The sequence below is a fragment of the Paralichthys olivaceus genome, chromosome 14, assembly GCF_024713975.1.
Source record: "Paralichthys olivaceus isolate ysfri-2021 chromosome 14, ASM2471397v2, whole genome shotgun sequence".
Classification (NCBI taxonomy): Eukaryota; Metazoa; Chordata; class Actinopteri; order Pleuronectiformes; family Paralichthyidae; genus Paralichthys; species Paralichthys olivaceus.
In genome coordinates this window covers 21,544,416-21,568,104 of record NC_091106.1, presented here as the reverse complement: position 1 = coordinate 21,568,104, position 23,689 = coordinate 21,544,416, and the positions used below count along the sequence as shown (strand labels likewise).

General features: G+C 42.2%; 1 protein-coding gene across 1 annotated transcript in view; it reads left to right on the top strand.

Moving 5' to 3' along the window:
- The first annotated feature begins 18,820 nt into the window (after positions 1-18,820).
- Positions 18,821-23,689, top strand: part of cdh5 (cadherin 5) — a 29,296-nt gene continuing 24,427 nt past the window's right edge. Inside the window, exon 1 of the mRNA XM_020087122.2 lies at positions 18,821-19,475. The gene's annotated coding sequence lies outside the window, so the exon portion shown is untranslated. The remainder of the gene's footprint in view (positions 19,476-23,689) is intronic.

Below are 23,689 nucleotides of genomic sequence, written 5' to 3'. Positions count from 1 at the left end.
TACTTATTCTATTCTAATCTGAACTTTAACAAAAGTCCTATAAAAATACTGTTACAAACCAACATGGCGTCACTTTATAATTGGTAATTGGTCCTCGCAACGATAAAAAAGCAAAATCAGTAATTGTAATAAAAATCTTTCTATTAATTACTAAATCAAATGATGTGAGTTTCATTGTTTTATATCAAACATCAACAGATTCAGCTGCTTTGACATGAATCACTAAAACAGACGTTAAACCAGAAATCAGGGATAATTGCAGTTCACAATCAAACAAAAAGTCGTAGATGTTTCCATGTCAGTTTCCAGTGTGGCACAGTGGAACAGTGGCACAGTGGAACAGTGGTTAGCCTCATGACTAAAACTAACGACCTGCCGGATCTTTCCGTGCAGGTTAATTGCAGACTCCAGATCGCCTGCAGGTATGAATGTGAGAGTGAATGGCTCTTTGTCTCGGTGTCGGAGCTGAAATACGCTGCGGACTTGTCCAGGGTGTGACCCCGCCTCTCGCCCCGTGTGTCCGCTGATCCAGTCGAGGATCGGGGGTGTAGGTGACGGACGGACGAAAAATTTGGTTGACATGTTCAGTTGATTAGGTAAATGGAACTTTTAACCCTTGTACCTTATTTTCAACCCTGCCGGTCTTTACTTTAACAGGACTTGAATTAGCACACACACACACACACACACACACACACACACACAGTGGGCAGGGGTCCAGTAAAAACTCAAATGATGCTAACTACATCCAGATCCTCTTAATAATGCTAATGTCATTACTTCTATAGAAGATTAATGAGAACTATCTATAGCTCATTAATCCACATTGAGTGGGACTGCAGATTAATTTCTTAATCACGCATCAAATACGACTGCTGCCCCCGGCCACTGACTAAAGCCTCATCCCTCTGGGTGTGTTTGTGTGTGTGTGTGCGTGTGTGTGTGTGTGTGTGCATCCCCCTCTTGGTCTCTCACTTCTTTTTTTTTTCTGTCTACCTTCTCATCATGGCTGACTGATCATCTCCTGTGTCCGATTAGCCTTTAGCCCAGAGCCTCTGGGCCAGAGACACCGGGCCCGGGCGCTGAAATCCAATCCTTCCGCCTGCGCTCTGAGCCGCTTTGCCAGAAATACCCAGTAGGTGAACTTGTTGTCAGGATTTTTGTCTGTTAAATAAACTCTGCCTTCTGGCCTCGGAGCTCTGGTAGCTCTGGTAGCTCTGTTTTATTTATCCCTCACCTTTATTTGTTTGACTTAGCGGCACGCGGGCTCTTATTCAACGCCGCTCCATTTCAGAGTTCCCAACTCAGCAGCAGCAACAGCTGTGTTCCTTGAGCTTTTTAGTGTTTGATGAGCAGAGGCGTTCTCTCTGATCTTGCACCCTGGTGGCAACACAGCATAAATTGTCTGTGGCTCTCACAGGCTTTACAAATCGCTGTTGAAAAATAAATCAGTTTTATGACGGCTGTGGTCAAGGTTTGGAGAAGTTTAGTTTAAAAAATGTTGTAAAAGTTCAGGATGCATCAGGGTCTGGAGGTTTGGGACCGTGGACTCAACGCTAAGAAAAGTCTCGAGGAGAATTTAAAAACCCAAGTACATTTGATGTACTTTTATTTTAGGAAACTTTCACACCTACATCATTTGTTGTCATTTAATTTTCATTACAGCGGATAAATTAATGAATTAAATGCTTTGAAACATGAGTGTTAATTAATCAACTGTTGTAAATCACACCCAGATGTGAAGCGTCATCATGTGGATCATGAGCTCTTTGCATCACAGATCAAATTATCCTCCAGATGAACAACATTAATATTGTACAAGGTTGATTTTGTAGATTTCTAAGAAGGATCCTTTAACTCTGTTCTTTATAGTACAGCTGTCAAAATGAGACAGCAAGAAATAAACTTACTCAACTGAACTGAAATATACTTCTTTGAAAATTTGGCAGTTTTTCTGTTTTGGAGATGTGGAACTTGTAACCTTCCAAAAAAAAAAAAACAACTGAGCACAGCAGAATCTATTTTCAGTTTCAATTATTGTAAAATAGTTTGATAAATGGTCGATTTAAGTCTTCTTCAAAAGCCTGAAATCTCTCTCACTCTTGTAATTTTTTGAATCCCTCGTCTACAGAAGAGGAAAAACAGGAAGCAGGTCTTTTGTCTCGTGCAGCACTTTATTTTAATCCCATTCTTTTGGATTTGTGTGTGTGTGTGTGTGTGTGTGTGTGTGTGTGTGTGTGTGTGTGGACAACAGCACTGGCTTAACCCTATCACAATCAATTTTCACTTGCTTTCTGGGAAACGATGCTTATGCAGGAGTTAGGGAGGGGAGGGGGAAGACAGATGAGGGGGTGAGGATGGAGTCCAAATCCAGAAAGAGAGGGAAAGAGAGAGAGAGAGAGCGAGAGAGAGAGATAAAGAGAGAATCACAGAAACAGAGGGGGATTTCCAGGCCTGAGAATCTGATTGGTGTTTCTATTAACAAGCTTAGACCCGTCCCTCCTCTGGTGGTGAGGGCAGATCATCTTGCTGCTTTAAACACACACTTTGCTCAGATTAAATCACACACACACACACACACAAAAAACACACACACACACACACACTATCCAGATGCTGTTGTCGCCTGGGGTAAAGCTGCTGTCGGACACCCCGGGTTTCTTCTTCAGGGCTGGACATCATCGGTTTCTACCTGCAGGGGTTGTCCTATCTTTTCACGGTTGTGGTGCGGACTGGAATGGTGACACTCGATTAATGCAGACATTGATATCAATACAAAGAAAATCTTTCGAGGACTCTCTGGGATAAATTGAGGAAATATTTGAGGTCATCTGAGGCCAACAAGTGTTAAAACTGTTCATTCCAAACCACAAAAGAGGAAGGGCTCTATTTTCATCATCTAAGCACATAAAGTGCATAAATGCTTTTAGTGCAAGTACAAATCTACTTCTGCTAGTTTGACTGCAGGAAATAAAAATATTGCTGCACCAGGCAAATGTTTCTCAAGGCTCAGTTTCTTAATTAAAAGTGCTTTCCTTTATTTCCTTCCAGAGCCACGTGCACATGCACCTTGGTGGATTTTGTCTTATACTGACACTTTACCTGCCTGTGTTGATGCACATCCGTCTTTGCAACACACCATTAAAATAACAGTGAAATGCTGCAACACTGACATCAGACCACGTTTTTTGTCAGTTAAAGATATAAACTTTCTGTCGCCACTTCTTCCCACTATCCTGAAATGAAACCATGATATCCTGGATACCAACGTTGCCCTCGTGTGCATTTAGAGTCTGTGCGGCCGCTATCGGAGGATGGAGCCGTGAGTCAGTGTCAGCTGTCAATCATAACGTTTTTATCGAGTCAAATGGATGAAACCAACAACATCTTGCAGCTGGAATCAATAAAAACCCTGATGACTCTAAGTCATTATTTTAATGTTGGTCAAAGACTGATTCATAAAAGCAAGTGGAACCTGAAGTTTTCAATTCTCTCTCTCTCTCTTTTTCTCCATATTTCTATTTGCTGTGGGAAAGTGAAACATGAGTGGGGATGGGTGCTGCAGCGGTGACCTTTGACCTGTGCCAATCACTTGCTAAATGTCCTCAGGGAGACACGAAGCCCACCCAACGACCAAACAAGACAGAAAAGAAAGAAAATATGGAAAATATGAAACAGCAGAGATGATAACTTTTCTCTAAATTAGTATGAATCAAATATATGAATAAGAACTTTATCACAAACAGAACCCACTGAAGTTTGGAAAGTCAGGACTTTCCAGAACTTATCAGCGACAGGTTTAAGTGAACCTTTCATCTCCCACTTCTGGAATCCGGCATATTATGGCGAGCACACATGAACACAAGCTGATCTTTCACTCCTCACACCTCCTCCTCTTTGGACTCATCTTTTCAAACAGATCACATCGTGCCTATTTGGCCGCTGTTGTGTTGTCATGACGAACGCCTGCTGCCGGTAAAGTGAATCACTGGTTCTTGTTTCTGTTCTGCAGATGTTGTGAGGAGGAGGAAAGATTTCTCTGGAAATCCAAAGACCTCTATTGAAGTTTGTGCAACAGGGAGATTTTTTTTGCATTTGTCAGACCCCAGGTCCTCAGGAGTTTAGTGGCTGAAAGCTGCTTTACTTTCTCTTTCAGAATGAATAAGTCCTGTATTCTACACTGGATAAAGATTTGACCAGATTCTTAAAACCCTTCACTGTTTTGATTTTGTATCACGACAGATTAAGATTGTAAACTGGCCTAAAAACACAAAAAGCCAACTTAACATGACGTTTACGAAAACAGCTACAACCCTGTGTTGAATTTGTTTTTGTGCTTCGACTTCAACAGTGGATTGTTTTGGTGGCAAAAAGGCAAAGCCTCCATAAAGTAACAAGTATTAACTGTGGAGGGGGAAGAGTAAAAAAAAGGGAGATAGAGGTGAGGATTTGTGTAAATGGGGAGGGAGAGAAAGAGGATTTGTTGCATGTAAAAGCTGCGTGACCTCTCTCAGAAGAATTCCACATAATGGAGTCTCAATGCCGAGAATCAGGGAAGGAGAGAGGAGTGTTGCACACACACTCAGACGCACATCTGTGTGGGCTGCATGAATTATTATCATTTTTGGTGAATCATTGAAATACTTATCTCTGTTTGCAACAAGATGATCTTCTGATATCAGTGCAGCTGACCTGAAAACCACAGAGGAATAAAGAGAACATGAGTTTAGAAATGCAACAAAAAAAAAAAACCCCAAACCACAGTAACACAGTCGCTGGCTGTACAGCGTCAGGACGTGTGCCAGAAGAGTTGATTAAGAGAATGTCATTTTATTTAATTTCCTTGGCTTATTACAGTGAGAAAAGGTGCAACACTGTAGTGCAGCTAATCATATCATTAAATGGCTCTGTTCCATTTCGCTGTGCCAGGGATTCGTGCACAGGGAGAAGTGAAGAACGAGAGCTGGCACCAAAATGAGCCACCATTAATGTTATTAGTCACAGCTGTGTTTGAAAGTTTAAACGCCTGCTGTGAGAAAAAAAGGTCTATTAGTGACATGAACTCATGTGGTAACTCTGACAGTAATTATGAAGGAAAATAAATCATAAAAATGTGGAAAAATAACCTGGTGAACAGAGACTTCTAATAAAAAGTGGGACATAAAGAGTCTGACTCTGCAGAACGATTCCTGAAATGAAAGTGTTTTCACTTTCCGCATGATGTTAAACAAACATTTCACCTTTTTCTTAATAAATAGAAACTGTGTCATGAGACGATAAATGATTTGAAGCATTTATCTGAGCAACTTTCAAGTCTCACTGCAGATTCTGTTTCTGAGAAACATCTTAGCATGTTATCATTTACAAACCCATCATTTTAAATCTCTGTCTGTTTGTATGTGGAGAGCAGAGATCCAGAGAACTGCTCATCTTCACTGCAGCAACCAGCATCACAATAGACCAAATCATCACCTAATGGTGGAACTTCAGGAAAGGTCAGGATTATAAAAGTCTCTGGGCTGCGTCCTCCCGGGAGCAGGCACGTCTGCGGATAATGTCATGGTAACATGGAGCAGAAAGTGGGAACTATAACCACATCATGGCTAAAATTAAACCTTGAATGCACAACGTAGAAAAAGAAGAAAATGGAACCTGTGATTAGGAGAAAAATGTGTTCCTGACTTCAGACAGATTTTTCCCATTAAAGATATAAAACAAGGATTTTTGTTTGAGAAGCTGCGGTGTGAAACCAAAGATCAATTCCCAGTCTGTCTGTCATCTTGTTGGTCCATCTGTCAGTCGTGTGTGGCTCCAATCACAGATTTGTATTAATAAGAAAAACCCACTTATTCTCTATTTTGCTTTCATCAGTTGTATTAAGTTCATTTTCTCTCCCCCTCGGTTCTTTCAGCTGATTTTTTGTGTGGGATCACAGTGACTGGAAGGAAAACTCAGTGTTTCTGGTGATTTTTCTGAAGTTCACAGAATAAAGAGAAACTGCAAGTGATGGGAAACCGTTGTTAGGAGAGAGAGAGAGAGAGAGAGAGAGAGAGAGAGAGAGAGAGAGAGCGAGTAACGAGAGGGGAAATAAAAGTCACAAGGGCACTGAAAGAGAAGGAGGGAAGATAGAGAAAGTATCAGAGATAAGAAATTAGCTTTTTATTCAGCCAGCACATTTCTATTTTTTTTATCTTAACTCAATTTTTGTTTTAGGGGCATTTTTTAAATGGTAATTTTAATTTAATCATCAAATTATTATACGACTGAATCATATCTTGGTAATTCAATTCTAAATTTATAATAATAAGGCTAAGTTAATATTTTTCTTAATTTAAATTATAATTCCATGCTACTTTCCCCACTAATGGAAAATAGCCGCAGCTCTTACATTCTGTCATTGTTAAGATTCAGGTCTTTGGCCGGAACAGGTGAAGTGAGGATAAATATGAGACTTTACAGTGAAGACGAAACACGAAGGCAGATCGACCGTCTCCTGTCGCTGAAGTGATGAAACAGTCTGTGGGGAGGCGTTGATTGCTGAATGCACATTAGGTGTGCATGTGATTTTAAAGCGATAACCACGCCCAGAAAACTGGACGTGCAGGAAGGGGGACGGAAACACAAAGAGAACAGGGAATCACTCAAATCCTTTATAGGTATGGCAGCCGTGTCTCTATTCTGTCTTTCATGGATCATCACCTGTGAATGTGAACATGTGACACCTCAGCATCGTGACGCGAGCAGAGTCGAACGCAAACAAAACTCACATCACAGACTATCAGTGGAATTTTCTGCAGCTGTGAGGAATTCTGCTGCTGTCGAGGTTCACACCGACTTCCTCCTATTGAAACAGTAGCAGCTACACACACACACACACACACACACACACACACAGCTAAACCTTCCGACCTCTCTCTTCCTGTTGAGCGGATGGAAACCTCTGACCAGTCCGCAGCTGGACAAGAGTTTTTAAACTTCCGTGACATACGACAATGAACTCACTCCATCTTGGTTATTTTGTGAATCAGGTTGAGAGTTTTGTGGCGTCAGCGGCGACATGAGGAGTTTTTAAAGACAAAATTTCACAAGGAACTGCTCCATTAACGAACCCTTGACAACTAAGAGCGAGACAAAGGGAACGCAAACACACTAAAACATGCACATGTCGACAAACATACAAATACGCACACGTGTACACAGATTAGAGGATACTTGAAGGAAGTGGAGGGTTGTTGCCAGGGAAACCAGGGGAAAGACTGGAGAGAGCTGATTAAGGATTGGCTAGACCACACACACACACACACACACACACACACACACACACACACACACACACACACACACACACACACACACACAGCTGGGGAAATGCTTTAATGGATGTGACTTTTGATGTCATTTCCCAACATGGAAATCTCACATCATGTGTTAAAGATAGCCGACAGTGTGAGCGCCGTGTGACGGTAAATGCCACAACATTGTACCGAACACACAAAGAGTTCAGGTCTGTGCTCGATGAGGACAATGAGGTGACCTCACTCTTGAGATCGAGGTGCAGTTTGAACGACTGAAGCTTTGGGTCAAGGTCTCAAGTTGCTTGATGTTGAGCTATTTCAAAAATTCCCTAAACTGGTGATATTTCACATTGAATACACTTTCACGTCCATCTGAGTTTTTTTTTTATTTTCAGTTTCAGAACGAAAATATCAGGTGTGAAAGGTTCCTGGGAGTTGGGATGATGACAGGAGATAGGACAACCTGTTTTAGTTTCAGTGATGCCATGGCTTTTGCAATTACTGATGTTTAATGTTATATATTTAAATCTACAAAATGCATCATGAAAATACACCCATTCTCCAAAAAGAAATATTGTCATACCAAAATACATTTGAGCAACTACTGTATATAACAGTCTCTGTGAGACCTGGGTTAGAATCTGACAATGCCTGGTTGCGTAGAAACCTGTAAAATGAATAATTATGATTTCTCAGTAACATGCCAGTTGCTGAGTTATCACAGAGTCGTGCTCTGAATCCCGTCCCCCGTCGACCTCCAGCATTCATTTCACGTGAACAGTATTTAGTCGTTACACCTGCATTTCAATTCGGTTTATATATATGCATGTTTGTGTAGAAAGTGGTTCACTGCAGCCGGAGGGAGAGAAACACATTTGCATGTTATGTCCCAGCCATTCTTATCTCTCTCTTTAGCTCCGTGTGCTTTTGTTGATTCGTGTGCGGCAGACGCTTCAATAAATATTTCTTTTCCGCCCTTTGCAAACACAAAACTTCCAGATTTCTTTGTTTTCCACTGAGCTTCCTCCTCACATGGATTTGTTGATAGTCACCCTGAAATGTGGATTCTGGCTGCATGTTAGGATGAGCTCGAGTGTGCACTTGCATTTGGTTGTGTGTTTGGCAGGAGGCAACAGGGGCAGTAGGACCAGAGTGGGGTTTTATGATGAAACTCAGCGGCAATTTGAAGTCTCCGATCTTTGAACTATAGAGAAAGAGGGAAAAAGAGGGGGAAAGGGGGAAAAGAGAGGAATAGGTGAGAAGGAGAAGAGAGGGGTAAACAAGAGGAAAGCAGGAAAGAGGTATAGAAAGATAAAGTAACGGGAGAGCAAGGTAGAAAACGAGAGAGAGACAATTAATGGCTTCATCATACAGTAAACGGAGAAAACATGAAAGCATCGCCTCAGTCTATTTATTAGAAATGCAGTGTGTGTGTTTGTCTCTCTGATTGCACTGTTGCATTTCTTGCACGCGTTTCATGTGTGTTTGTGTCTGTCAGTCTGTGTAATTACTCTCATTCCTCCACACACAACAGCCATAGCTGCAGGTTTTGCCAAGTTGACATTCAAGCGCGTCTGATAAACAACGCCGTCAGATTTGTTTGGCTTTGTGTGCTTCTAGGGAGGGCATTCGAGTCCCAGGCATGGGGAGAAAAACACCAATGAAGAAGAAAAAAAATACGAGAAAAGACACTGGGGAGACCGGTCCTGGAGTCTGGGTGCTGGTTAGCACCGCCTGGCAAGGAGTGAGGAGACGTTGCATCATCAGAGCCGAGGAGAGAGAGAGAGAGAGATCACCTACTGAAAACATCAAACCAGTTTAACCTTGATGCTCGCTCTATCATCGCCGTACGAGCGAGTGTCAACGGAAATCACACAGAGCCACGACCTTGGAAATGAAATCATTTACATTTTTACCTTTCAACACATTCAGCAGATATTTGAATCCGGGGGGACGCAGCCAAGAACATCTTATGGTTCCTAGACAAACAATGTTCCTGTGCCTTAAAGAAAAATAAATAAATAAATAACAATGCCGTCAAATCAAGTGGAGATACATTGAAAAAAAACAACATATATAGACGCAGAATGTATATAGCATGAAGAATTCCTGTATAGATGCTCCATTTCCAAACCAAAAGACAGGCAGGAATAACAAAAGCAAGTGTGCGGCGCATGTTTATTTCTCCCTTTCTGCCCGGGGCTGTTTAAACTGAACACATTTTCTCTTGCACTCTGAGTTCATTTGAATTCAGTCATTTGAAAAGATAAAGTCTTTCTCTGTCACTTTTTCCTTTTTTTTTTTGCTTGAAATCAGGAGCTCATTCTTTTCACCTTGTTTGCTGAGCGCTGCCCAAAAATTCAAACAAGAGGGGGGGGGGGTAAAAAAAAAGAAAAGAAGAAGAAGCAGTTTCACGCTTCTGCATTTTAATGCTCTGTGCTGCAGTGTGAGTTGGTTTTCTATTGCCTCATGTTAGAAGTCGGGCGTCACTCCCTCTGCCTGTAAACAAAGAGTCGAGCTGCTCTGATAACTGGCTCGGCTGTAAGATGTTGTGCCAAATAAAATGTACAATATCTGCATTTTTACTATAATTATTATAAAACATGTGAACGTCATAGACGGACATGATTGGTGTTGTCAGTAAATGTTCTAAAAATCAACGTGGGCAATATTTTCATTAGGAAAAACCCTGAATGGGCACGAGATGAAATGTTTCTATGAAACCCTTATTGTCTCTGGTGTGCAGTTGTACACGACATTCCACCCCAAACACCCTCTGGTGACACTACTGTAAATAATATATGAATGTTAACGAACAGAACATAATGGAGCTACAGATTACCACAGTGTAAACTAGTGAAATGGTTTGGTAGAAGGAATTTCTGGGAGTCTTGGTTGCATGAAGTCATCCGGCAGTATCTTATCTGTTGGCTGTGCTCGGAGGTGGGAGGCCACTGAGTGATCACAGGCTGGTTACTGCTCGCTCCACTCTGACTGGCTGGTGGGATGTGAACAAACAAAAGACAAGCACAACATGGCTTCCTGGTGACGCTCGTCATTGTCAGGTAAAGACTGACGACATTGTGTCAGAAGGAAGCACATGTTTGGCTACTTCCTGTTCGAGCCACTAAGAACGACTAAACTGCTCAGAGAAAAGATAAACTGGACCTTCCGGGTCACATTCTCTTCTCACGTCTCTGGTAGAAAACAACAATCCATGCATTAAGATTGTCAGGTTTCGCTTTTTGAACTGGACCCAAAATGGTTCAATGAAGAAAAGTTTTAATCTAATTTGTGGCAGAGACAGGGACAAGCAGATAAACCTCAAACCAATCAACCAACCAACCAACCAATCAACCAACCAACCGACCAACCAACCAATCAGGGTAGTTGGACAGGTAATGACATAACTGAAACATTTGGTCTCAGTGTCCACACATGAATAATAAAAAGGACATGAAAAGCCCTGCTCCTCTAAATGTGTGTGTGGCCTACATGTTGTCAGTCTCCATGTTGCTGTGAGTTTCGTAGCTTGTCTCTGTCTCTGTGTGTGTACGTTCTGTGGTTTGGTACAAGTATGTCCATTCAGTCCTGCCTCCATGTGCAGCCTCTCCAGTCCTGCTATTCCCCCAGTTTGATGTGAATGAGCAGTGACTGTGTTAAAAGCATTAACATTTTCAAACCCCGAATCTCTAATCAGGATGTTGTTGGGGAGGCGAGGCATTCGGGAGAACGCTGCATTATTAAGCATCCAGTAGTTAGCTGCCTCAAAGACACGCACACACGCACACACACACACACACACACACACAGACACAGACACACACGAGTAAATGTGTTTTCACACTTTAGGATTCATGAAATACAGAGATGAGATTCAGGCAGCGGACATTAAATCACAAAATCTCTCCATAATGAGGGAGAAACACACACACACACACACACACACACACACACACACGCACACACACACACACACACACACACTTCTTTTTTTACAATGTGCTAGAGCAAACACACATCTTCTCTGGCTGAGATCTAAGATGAGCACACATCCACACCCAAAGACACACAGAGGCGCCCTCAGACGTCTCGTCATTGATTCAACCTCTGATAGGTTTCGGCCACAGAGCGGAGGGAGTGATGAAAGACAGACGCAATAAGAGACAGACAGGTGGGGGAGAGACGAGGGAGTGGAACAAGACAAGGCAGCGGGGTGGAGAGTCCGTTTGGGAGAAATTTGTAGGTCGTTATCTCCGTATTTTAATGGGGGTCTTGCATATAAATCATCTGTAAGTGTGTCTGTGTGTGCATGCCTGTGAAGGAGAGGTTTTCCTTCATCCTCTAACCACCAATCCCTCCCTTCTATACCTCCATATTTCTCTCAAATACTCGACACCTACTCAACTCCTTTCTTATCACCTGCCATTTAAATAGCATTCATCTGCCATACTGAAATAGAACCAGCTTTGTGGACATGCTAGGCATCTTTTTGGATGCATGGTTAAAAAATGCACTGAGCTGCTGTGACGGGTGGAGTCTTGCATCAGGTGTGGGAGAGATAGTTGGTGTGCTCCAGTATCGGTTTGGTAAGAGATCCATGAGTTTTATCAGACTCTTCTGTCAAGTTGTCTTATCCAAGACTGGGTCACAGAAGCAGCAGGACAAGCAGGATGTTCCAGACATCCACACTTTCCAGCTCCTCCTGGGGGATCATGAGGCGTTTGCAGGCCAGATGGGATATGTAGTCCCTCCAGCAAGATCTGGGTCTACGTCTGGGTCAAGGACGAACTATTCATCCATCCATCCATCATCTATGCTGCTTATTCCTTTCAGGGACGCAGGGTGAGCAGGGTCCAATCCCAGTTGGTGTGAAAGGTTGGGTTCACCGTAGACAGGTCACCAGTCCATCACAGGACCAACCTGCAGAGACAAACTACCATTCACTCTCACATTTACAACCACGGTCTCCAATGAAATCAACCTCAGACTATACATGTCTTTGGACTGTGGGGGGAAGAGCACCCAGAAAAAGAATGACCCCGATCAAACTGGGAGTCTAACCATCGCAAAATGTCTCAGAGGATAAAAAGATGATGTTTTGCCCTTTTTACGTCATAAAAGTGAAAGGTCAGCTTCACCTGCAATAACATTTCTCAGGCCATTATTCCACAGAATAAGTCAGGAGGGAGGTTGTGACCACATTTCTGGTTGTTGGTGACATGATCTGGTAATCTAAAAAATGGTGGCTTGCTTTCCCACCTCCACATACCCGGCTGCGTGATGATCACATCTGTCACAGACCCTCAAACCCCTCATTCTGACATTGATAAGATTTTCTCAGACACTGATAGTTGATCTTTGAACAGCTGGATACATCTGTCAGGAGAGACAGCACATACAGGGCTAAATGGACAAGACGACAGTGAAATGGTGGAATGTTGTATTTTCAACAAGGAGGTTATTATTCCAGCCCTGTCTGTTGGTTTCTTTTTTAGTTTGTCAGCAGGATTACAAAAAAACATGTGAACAGATTTCCTAGAATCCTGGTGGAATAATGGAACACGGACCAAGAAAAGAACCCATTACATTTCGGAATGGATCCAGACAAAAGGGACCAATTTCGTATAATTCGAATAATTCATCCGTCTGAATGTTTAAAAGAAATTCGGGCTATTTGGTGCAAATCATTTTTCTGCAACTGTGCAGCAAGAAGTTCTTGTAAAAACCTGAAACTACCAACGTGTGGCTGAGATAATGTAAAGTGGCCTTATAGCTGCAAGTATATAAAGATTTAAAAGGGCTCTTGCGGAGGTATTTCAAATAAATATGATTATAGAGGAAGTACGATAAATGACATATTTCACACTGTAAATGAAAATACTAATATTATTTGTATTATAGCTGCTGCTCCTTTGTCTCCTCTCTCTCCTCCTCTTTATCCCCTCAACCCTTTATCTGTCTCTCTTTCTCTTTCTCTCTGTCTGTGTCACCCTGAGGCGGTATTTCACATTACCATTTACATCACTCACAGCAGCTCCAGTTACATGCACCTTATACCTCTCTACAGACACACACACACACACACACACGTTTATGACTGCACGCACACACACACACACACACACACACACACAAGCACACACACACGCAGGGACACAGGGCATGTAGCGCTCAGTCATGCATGATGACAGATCCTAATAGCTGTTGCTTGTCGCCGCACACAGTCAGACAAATACAGTGAAGCAACGCTTGTGGTCGCATACACACGATAACGCACACATAGATCATGGTGGCATGCAGCAGTGCATACACACACACACACACACACACACACACACAAGCTCATCTCGAGCCAAGTAATGTTGACAGCGACCCTGCTATTTTTAAAGGGCACACTTCACAAGATATCATCTCCTCATCATTTGTCCTCAGGGATCTTCGTCGATTTACACACACGCACAAAATGGTAGACGCACACACACACACATGTAGGGAAGCATCGTATAGTCACAGAAAGTACTGACACACACACATGTACAGTGGGGAACAATGTCCCGTCTCCAGATCTGTGTTTTATAACAATTCAAGCTGATAAAATTAAGTTTTTTTCAACCAGGGTCATCGGAGAGTTTTCCTTTGTTTGACAGAACTCAGTTTTTCACAGCATAAAGTTTTTTGCTCTGAATATATCAAAACATGCCACTTCAAATCAAAAACCATGTGTAGAAGACAAGACAACGCCCACTGTGTCACATCAGCCACCAGCAGAAACACCGGGTTTGTTTCTGGACCCACGTGGGAAACAGTGCGAGAAAGCTTGGTAAGCGGAGGCTAATTATTCTAACTCCTCCATTTCCAGAGTGAAGCACAAAATAAACAACTAAATAATTCCTCCCAAATGCTTGTATTTAAAAAATTTATTTCAGTTATAAACGGCACGTTGAGTCAATGGCTTCCTTTAAATCAAAGCTTAGAAACTTATTTTTGTCATATTGCATTTGCTTTGATTACCAATTAATTCTAGCTTTTATTATCGTAATGGTGTGATGCACTTCTTAACTTTGTTCTGAGGAGTGCTGTGTCAATAAAGAGATTATTATTATATTATTCTCTTTTAAAGAACATTTAAAATATGCAAAACAGCTGAAGCATCAACGCAGTTTGTTTTTTTTCCACACAAAAAGCGAGGAGAGTTAAAAAATCTACTAATTACATGCGTGATGTTGCATATTTTATTGAAGTTCATTTAATGATCCCAGAATGCTTGACCCAAATGCAACAGCTGCTGCGACTGACGTAAAACAAAACAAATACAGCTTCTCACTGGAAACGCATGGAGCTTCTGATGCAACAACATCAGCAACAGTGAGGAAGTCTGTATGAAACGACTGAACCGTTGTGATCACGATGCTGAAATTCACTGACTGACATTTACATAAAGCTTGACTAAATGGCCTTTATGCGGCGGTTAGGCGATAAACAAACATGTTGCAGTGCGACTAATGAGTCGTGACTGAACGTGCATGCTGAATTTATTTAGCGATCGGCTCGTGCACTTATCAGCGTTGATTTCTCAGGCATGAGATGGGTGTGCGGTATTTAAATGTAAAACTGCTTTTATCTATTTATCTAAGATTTGAGCGAGAGTCTTGCAATAGCAAGTGCAATTTGTGACAAAACACTTTTAATTTGGATGAAATGTTTGTTAAATCCTTGCAGCTTCAAGGTGGAATCGTGTGCGAAACCTTTTATCGAGCCAGTTTCTCGTAATATTAGGACTAACCTCGGAATCGAGTGCAACCTCGCCGCTTTCTTCTTTTCAAATAAAATATATATTTTGCATTTCTCTCTTTTCATGTATACTATTAAACCGTTAAACTTTCCTTTTCATAACTTTATTGGGGATTCATTCCGGCTCCCTTTCATACGTGAAGTGGTGTTAACGTATTGCTTTGTGCGACTTCCTATCAAGGACACGTGGAGGATTTTGTTGCCTCTTTTCATCATTTGAGGAGCCACCGCTTTCAGTCCTTCAGCCTCATCTCCGTGCTTCTGTCATATTATGGCGCAGCTTTATATTTCACACACTTGCCAATACTCTCTCGTTCTTGTTGGCAGGTTTTGTGCACCACTCAAAATCCTACACCTGATGATGCAAGCACTGCCCAAACCTGTAAGCACGCGCGTTACCAGATGAGACTGAGGGTTTGATAAAATCGAGCTAAAGCAACATTTCAATCCAAGGAAAAATGAATGCAGCCTGTAAATCACACTGATAGGAAACTGGGCTTTAGTAGCATCAGTGCATTTTTCAGCTTTGAAACTTATCAGTCATAAGATATGTGGGTTTTTAAAGTCTTTAATCCCAATCCTTTGCAGTGGTGATCTGGTTCCTTATATTAGTTTGTCTATCCTCGGAAAATGCAAATGAAAAAAGAATTGCAGCTGTAAATGATGAAAGTGAATCCTTTAGGCAGATATAGCTCTCATAAAGAAATCTGTCATGTTTGACGTTTGCCTCTCCCTCTCTCGTTCTTCCTCTCCGTCTCTCTCTCTGTCCTCCTCTTCTTGATGTTGCGCTCCCAGCGGCCTCCTTCCAGTCAAACCACCAGTGGGGGAATATCACCCGTTTCCCCAACATGTCATGTCTGGAGCGAGGATGCAATTTTTAGTGCCAAAGTGTCTTTTAGGAAAGTAGGCCAAGAGCGTGAGGATTTTTTTAGGGAAAGACAGGATGACAGAGAGACGCAGAGGGGTAGAGGAAGAGAGACGTGCAAACAAGAGAGTTTCCATCAAATTTGTGACGATGCGTTTGTTTGTTCGTGGGACGACCATCACTCGCGTACACGACAGCCGACATGAGGAAAAACTTTCTTCTTTTATTCCCTATATCTTGTTCTCCGTTTTTAAACACACATACATCACTGTCTCTGCTCAATTCAATATGATTTTATTTAATTTTAAGATTTATAGACAAAGTTTTAAATCTAGGTGCCATGGATACTATATATACACAGACCATTTATTTATATAATACCAAAGACTGTAAAAGAGTAACAGCCCCTATAGTTCTCTTCACTGGGGGGAAATAAAACAAAGGAAAAAAGAGGGGAATAAAAATAAATATGCAACTCTGGAGAAGAAAGTTTACCATGAAATGTGACAACCAATAATTCAGAAGAGACAATAAAATAGAATCTGGATCTAAATCTGTGAGATTGACGGATCCAGTGAGATACCAAACCTCAGAATATAGGTTTAGAACTGCAGGAGAGTAAATCATGAGACGTTGATCATTTTTCTTCCGTCTTTTTGGAGATGGTTGTCAGGTGGACTTGAAATCGTGCTACACGTGCTTGCTCTTGTTTTTTTATTGGCCAGCTGGAGCACTGTCCGCTAACACCCCCTGCTGAGCTCTGCATGGTGCTAACGTCACTGAAGCTCTGGGGGAGGTCAAGGTGGGTGACTGGGTGAACACAGAATGGGACATGGGAGAGTCCAGTTTCCTCCTAGAAGTCAACACTGGTTTCTTTTTACCATGCAAATGCTTTTTTTTTCAAGTTTTCTTTTCAACAAACCCAAACTCAACCTGCACATTCCTGAGGTCTGAGAAATGTGTTGAGCTCCTTATTGACCATTTATGAAGCCGTTTTGTCTACATCCATGTTTACCAGTAGTTTTCCTCTTCGCTGTTTTTGCTTGCTTGCACCCTGCTATGTTTGTTGGTGTCACCGCTGCCAACTGTCGACGAGTGGACTCTGCAGGAAGTGAATTGTGCCGCCAGCATGCATGTGCATCCAAAAACAAACAGGGACCAACCTGTAAACTTGCCTGCAATGAATACTGAATTTTCAATGTAGTTAACATGTCCCTGCACTGTTTTTATATATTATACATAACATCTCAGAACTGGCCGACCAATTGGGATTTCCATAATCACTGTTGTGCCGACTCTGAGTTCAAGCGACGTCACCGGCACACGATGGCGACACCTATGTCTGGAAAAGTTTTGTTTTCATTTCCGTTATCATATCTTCAAACTTTTTCTAGTTGTCTTTATAATGTTGTAGTGAGTGATACTTGTAGGTGAACGTGTACAATCCGCTCCTCGCTTTCACGTTTGAATGTGTCTCCTGTATTACCACATGTGTAGCGTACGGAACAGGAAACAGTTAGATGTTTGTGTGTTTGTTGAGCAAACTCGGAGCTGCAAAGAGGTTCATCTACAAACACATAGATACTAAATGATGTAAAGGTCTACAGTTACAGTCAATTCACTCTAAAGGCCAAGAAGGAAAGAAACTCTAAAAGAACAGAGATGTGTTTTTAACGGTTCTGACAAACCAGGAGAGGAACTGAGAGTTTTAGTGACCTAAAGCTTTTTGCTAACATCCGAAAAGAATTAACTGATATGAAGGTAATGACAAATAACCTTTGTTAAAAATAGACTTTGCACAAAGGCTTTGACAAATCACTGCACCGAAAGAGAGCGAGAGAGGAAGAGAGACTATAGCGAACATGCACAGCTACTAGAGGACAAAAAGTAAATGTTGATTTACATTTTTTTTTCATGCCAAAATATGTCAGCACTGCTCCCAGCTCTAATGAAAATACTGAATGTAGAGCTGAAAGTGCAAATAACAAGAGAGTGAGTAAACAGAGGAGAGTGAGAAGAAATGGGGAGGGAGAGAGGGAGGAAGGGAGGGAGGGAGGGAGGGATCGGTGGAAGTGTAAAAGAGAGCGAGAGGACTGCTGTTGCCACAGGAGAGGTTTCATGTAAAAACACACAAGTCGGCTTTCCTGTCCAATCCAGCAAATTACCAATGACCGACTCCCCCCTGAAGAGACGAGGAGGGGGGTGAGATGGATGAGTGTGTATGTGTGTGTGTGTGTGTGTGTGTGTGTGTGCGTGTGTGTGCAAGGCGCCCCCTCTCATCTCATTTACCGGCTTAGACAAGATCTTTCTGTCAGATACAGACACACACACACTCACACACTCTCACGCGCACACACATGCAGAAACACACACACTCACACACTCACACACACACACACACACACACACGCACACACACACACTCTCCCGCCAAAGTCAGCCCCCTGATATATTTACTAGCCTCATGTGGGGAAATCTCTGAGGATTATCCCCAATAACCTGTTTAACTTAATCCTTATCTCACACACATGAATAATAAATCTCTCCCCCCACTCTCCGTCGCTGTTCCCTCTCTCCGAGACGGACTGAGAAGTAACGCCTCTCTCACCTTACTCTCCATCACCCTCCCTCTCTTCTTCGCTCTCACACTCTCATTCCATCTGCTTCAGGAACATGAGCCGGCTGCTTTCTCTGCCTCTCTGAGCGTCTTTGAGCTGTTTTGACATATGCGCTCCCTCTCTGCTTCTCTTTTTTTCCTCTTCTGTCTCTCTCTCCACCAAACCCCACCACACCTCTCCATACCTCGCTCTGTCTCTCTCTCTCTCTCTCCTGTGTTTTACCCGGCTGGGCAGGAAAAGGAGCGGTAGCGGAGAGCAAAGAAGGCTGATCTCGATAACAGGAAGAGGAAGTGGGCAGTGACCTGTGTGAGAGGTCTGTGGTCAGGCAGCTGCAGTTCAACACTTTTTGGCCACTGGATGAGAAAATCACATCGGAGGTGAGAGGAAGAAAAAATAAAAAGAGAGACGTGGAAAAACCTGTTGGACTCTCACCTGAGGAAGAAATCTCGACATCTCGAGGAGGGATCAAGACATTTGTGGGTCTTTCTCAAGAGTTGGATTAGAGTTTATGCCTCTTTGACGAAGACACTATTCAAAGGATTAGAGCACTGCCTGCTTCTATTCCCACATTTGCTCGACTCTCCAGGAGTCTGTCATTCTAGGATATTCGAAAGGCAACACATCCTCATCACCGACTTTATCACCCGGTCCAGCTTCTGAAGGATTTTCTCCAGAAACCCAAGTGGAAAGAGAAATCCCCACTCGTACATCTGACGAAAAGAAGAGGAAGAACGAGCGTCAGTCGGTGGTTTGACCCTCTGTTGGGGTTAAAACCACCAGCCTCTAATTTGCACCCCGGCCTGCCGAGTACAGTTTGACTGAGCGAGAGAACACCTGCAGAGATTTGGACTTCGTACCAAAGCAAAGGTCCGATCGTAGGTTGGGTTTGGACTCTTCTCTGTGGTAAGTTTTCTGTTTTTCTTGCAAGAGAGACACTGAGTGCACAGGTGTTTTATGGGTAGATAAACAAGTATGTACAAACACACGGTCCTTCCGACTGCAAGTGAAGTGTCCAGAAGACGTAACCCAGATCTGCTGAAAACACCCCAGGCCACTGGCAGTCACTCCAGGTCTGAGACGCTCATGAATGCCGGTGAAACCGTCTCGGAAAAGCTACGGAAATAACCTGAAATGATGGTTATTAACCCTTAAAGGACAAGCTGTCGGCCACTGTCACTTTTCACATATGTTATGCCGATGATGTCGGACAGCTCGGTGTAGATTTGAATGCTGTAATTGAGCACTGTTGCCCCCCCCCGGGGGCCAGACTGTCATTCCTGAAGACAGACGGCTGTGGCCATTAAGACGATACGGGATGATCTGCGGACGGAGAGTGAGAGGAAAAAAAATTAAGAGCAGAGCAAATCCACTAGGAGATCTTCAGCTGTCCATTTCAAGAGGTTTCCACATTATTGTGGTTGTCAAATAGATGTCAAGATGATGTGGCCTTTTTATTATTGATGATGCGCATTTAATATTTCCTGACACGAAGACTAGAGGAAGATGAAACATCACCGTAAATAAGAGCTGTTTTTCTAAAGAGCATTTATTGTCGAGACCCTGATATTTGAGGTTATTCATTTACTTTCTGATGCTCGTGTTCGTGATGTTGTCGAGCGCGTGCGTTTGAGAACGGTTTCTTAGCGGAGGTGGATTTTCTCTGCGGATCTTGATCCATGGCCCCGAGGGACAGAGGTGATTTGATTTGGTTGTTACGTCGAAAAGCCGTTGATGCAACTAAACCCAGTGGTCTAATTCCTGGAGAGGGAACTGTCAGGGAAAATCCTTTGGGTGCCATCTGGGAGACTTCAGCCTCCTCTCTCCCTCCCTCTCACTTTCTCCCCCAACACACACACACACACACACACACACACACACTCATTCAGATATATGTCAGAGTGGTTGACAAGCTGTCCAGCTGTGGTGATGTTAGCTCGGCTGAAGTCACTGATTACTACTGGAAGACCCAGTTACCATTTTTATTTTCTGTGTCTGACCTGTATTCTGCGTTTCTACCACATCTTCACATTGTATTTGAACAACAATAGATTTTCCATACCTGCTTTTTTAAAATCGGGTTTTCACATTCAGGTCGCTGTGCAATCGATCAACAATGATGAATAAGATAACGAGAGCCAATCAGCACGTCCTGCAGCTGCGATGAGTTTTAATAAAAGGAGGCCTCAACAAAGAAGGCTGGATTTTCAAGTTATTTTAAGAATACTTCCATGTGCTCAGTGATTTTCTAATCATTCAGTATAATTTATAGAGGAAATAAAATGTATTTTTCCATATTCCTCCTTTATTTTTTCCATTTTAAAGCCATTTAGTTGGAAATTTTGCCTTTAGCACAGATGGGCTCTGACAGCTGAGCCAAAAAACCAATGTGGATAACAAGCTTTAAATGATTTTCAGATGACTGTCGGTCATTACTGTCGGTCTTAAAGTCGGCCGACATCATTCATACCCGGCTCACTGTAATAAAATCTGATTTGTCTGATTGTGAAGGAAAACAGAATTAACTCAGAAACACTTGATCGCCAATCAGAGAGTGAATAAACTCTGGGACATGACAGAGTGTCAGCGAGGACAACGAATGTGTGTGTGTGTGTGTGTGTGTGTGTGTGTGTGTGTGTGTGTGTGTGTGTGTGTGTGTGTGTGTGTGTGTGTGTGTGTGTGTGTGTGTGTGTGTGCGTGACGAGGAGCAGTTAGTGTGATTCGCTGGCAGACAGATTGTTAGAAGCTGCTCTGTGATTAAACCTGTTTTAATCTCGACAACAGACACACACCACGCTATTCGGCTGCATCACAGATTTTGAGGCCTTGGAATCACTTCCTGTGCCGAACGTACACAAATAAACAAACTGTGAATTTAGGGCAAGTAGAGTTAAAAGTAAAGTCTGCTAAATTGTTTCAGGGACACCATGTCGAGAGAGATTTAAAGATCGTCCAGTGCTCACAGGGGCTGACGTCCGACTCAAATGTTGGACAGAGAGAAAACCACAGTCACGATCTTGTTCTTCTTGCAAGTCGTGAAAGTTACGAAGATAAATTAAACATTAAACAAAGAATCCTCTCATTTGAACAGGTTCTACCTCAGGGGAGTCTTAGCAAATGTCACGTCAGTCAGGCTGTTCCATTATGCAGCAGGCTTGTGCTCAAAATTATCAGAGAGAAAAAGGTCATGTTATCATGAAATTTAACAGGGTTCTTCCTCTGGGGACCTTAACTTCACATTAATCCAGCTCGTAGGTGTCTCCAAACAAAGATGACATTGTACGAGACTTGACATTTTACATTTTGGTCTGAGAGTGGAGGAGTTTTCATTGAAAGACAAACAAGAGTCCAAAAAGTTCATCCTACCGGGAGCATGCATGTGTTGGGATTTTGGATTTGGATGTTTTTAGGATATTTTAGCCTCGTCATAGTGTGGGTAATGTTTAGACCGTCACCAACATGATTTTGTCTTTAAGAAAAAACCCAAATACATTTCGGTGCAGATCCAGATAAAAGGGATGGATCAAGTCATTTCTCACTTTCTTCAACATTTAACAAGATCTTCATGGATCCTGGTGAAAAAACTCTGATCAGTCTTATTAAAGCAAGCGATTTCTAGAAATCTGTGCAGCTTGATGGAATTTAAAGCAACAATTTTCTCTCTCTTCGGTGTCATTTTTGCTCCAATTCAGATAATTTTCTTCCAACCAAAGTGTTGAATAAGCAAATGAACACCAGGACCATCAACTGACACATCATCTCTTAGTTTGTGCGAAAATAAAGTAACGTGAGACAAAAATACACCTTGTTATCAAGACATAAGACAAAGGAGTTGCCATGTGAGACTGACGCCACAGATGTCGACACAGACATATTTATATCAATATCTTACGAAGGTATATATGCATCAGTTAGTTAATGATTGATGATTTTTCTGGGTCTGGCACATGAAGGTGACGTCCCCAATCTTTATTTCTGTCACAAAAGTCCAAGTTTGTTATTACTATTTTAATCACAGAAACGTTGGAGGTGTCTGGATGGAACTAGATTGATCCTGTAATCAAAAATATACTTTATTTTGTTGCCAGGGAGGAGACGACAGTGTCCGACCCTCACTGAGATCTCGTTATTCATATAAATAGTCGTGTCCTTTGTTTAAATAATTAAAAAAAGAAGAGGACACGTTCACCATGAAATGTCAAGATGTGATGCATGATATCCAGACACTCGGACACAGAAGGACTGAAGGAGAGACGGATTTCGTCATGGGGGAATTTTTCTGATGTCTTTACAACTCGCAACAAAGACTTTTTTTGTGTGAACTTCACTGACCCTTCAGCAAGCGCCAGGATTATGAAGTCTTGTTGACTTCGTTTCTGTGCTTTAGCCTTTGGTACATTGCAAACTAGGTCAGACCTGTCTGCCAGTCTCAAAACATCCCGGAGAATGACAACTGTATCTCTGTGTCTGTTTCTACTCCTCCGTCACACTCAGTTTCTCTTTGCCTGTGGACAACGTACAGATGTAATTACAGATATTCCCTGCTTGTTATTTATTTCTTCTTACCTCGGAAAGATTCCGCTGATAAATTATGTCGTAAATAACTTGGTATAATCCTGTGTGTGAGATTTGCATGCATAACGCTCTGGAGATGGAATTTTACAAAGTGCGTAATTTAAAGCTTAACAACTTTCAGTGCAAACTAAAACGACGGGTATATAAATTAAAAAAACACCGTTAATTTACTTCTTATCCTCCTCATCTTTTTATACACCATCTGATCTCACACTAATTAAAAGGATTGAAAAAGTCAATCAAAGTTAGAGTGAACAGTTTTTTTTATTAGCGTGTTTTTCCTTCTCTCTGTCTTACGAGGTGTTAAATCTGCGGTTTAAGGTGAAGTAGAGAGTGACAGGGATGAAAAAGACGAGAAGGTGAGAAAAGGAAAAACAAAGTAATGATCGACAGAAGACAGAAATAGACTCTGTGAAAAAACCAAGACGCAGTTTTCACCTTGAGAGATTCAACTAGGGAGAAAGTGGAGTTGAAGTTGAGACAAAATGACAGAGAGGACGAACAGGAGACAAAGTCAGATGGAAAAAAAAAAAAAAGAACGAGTG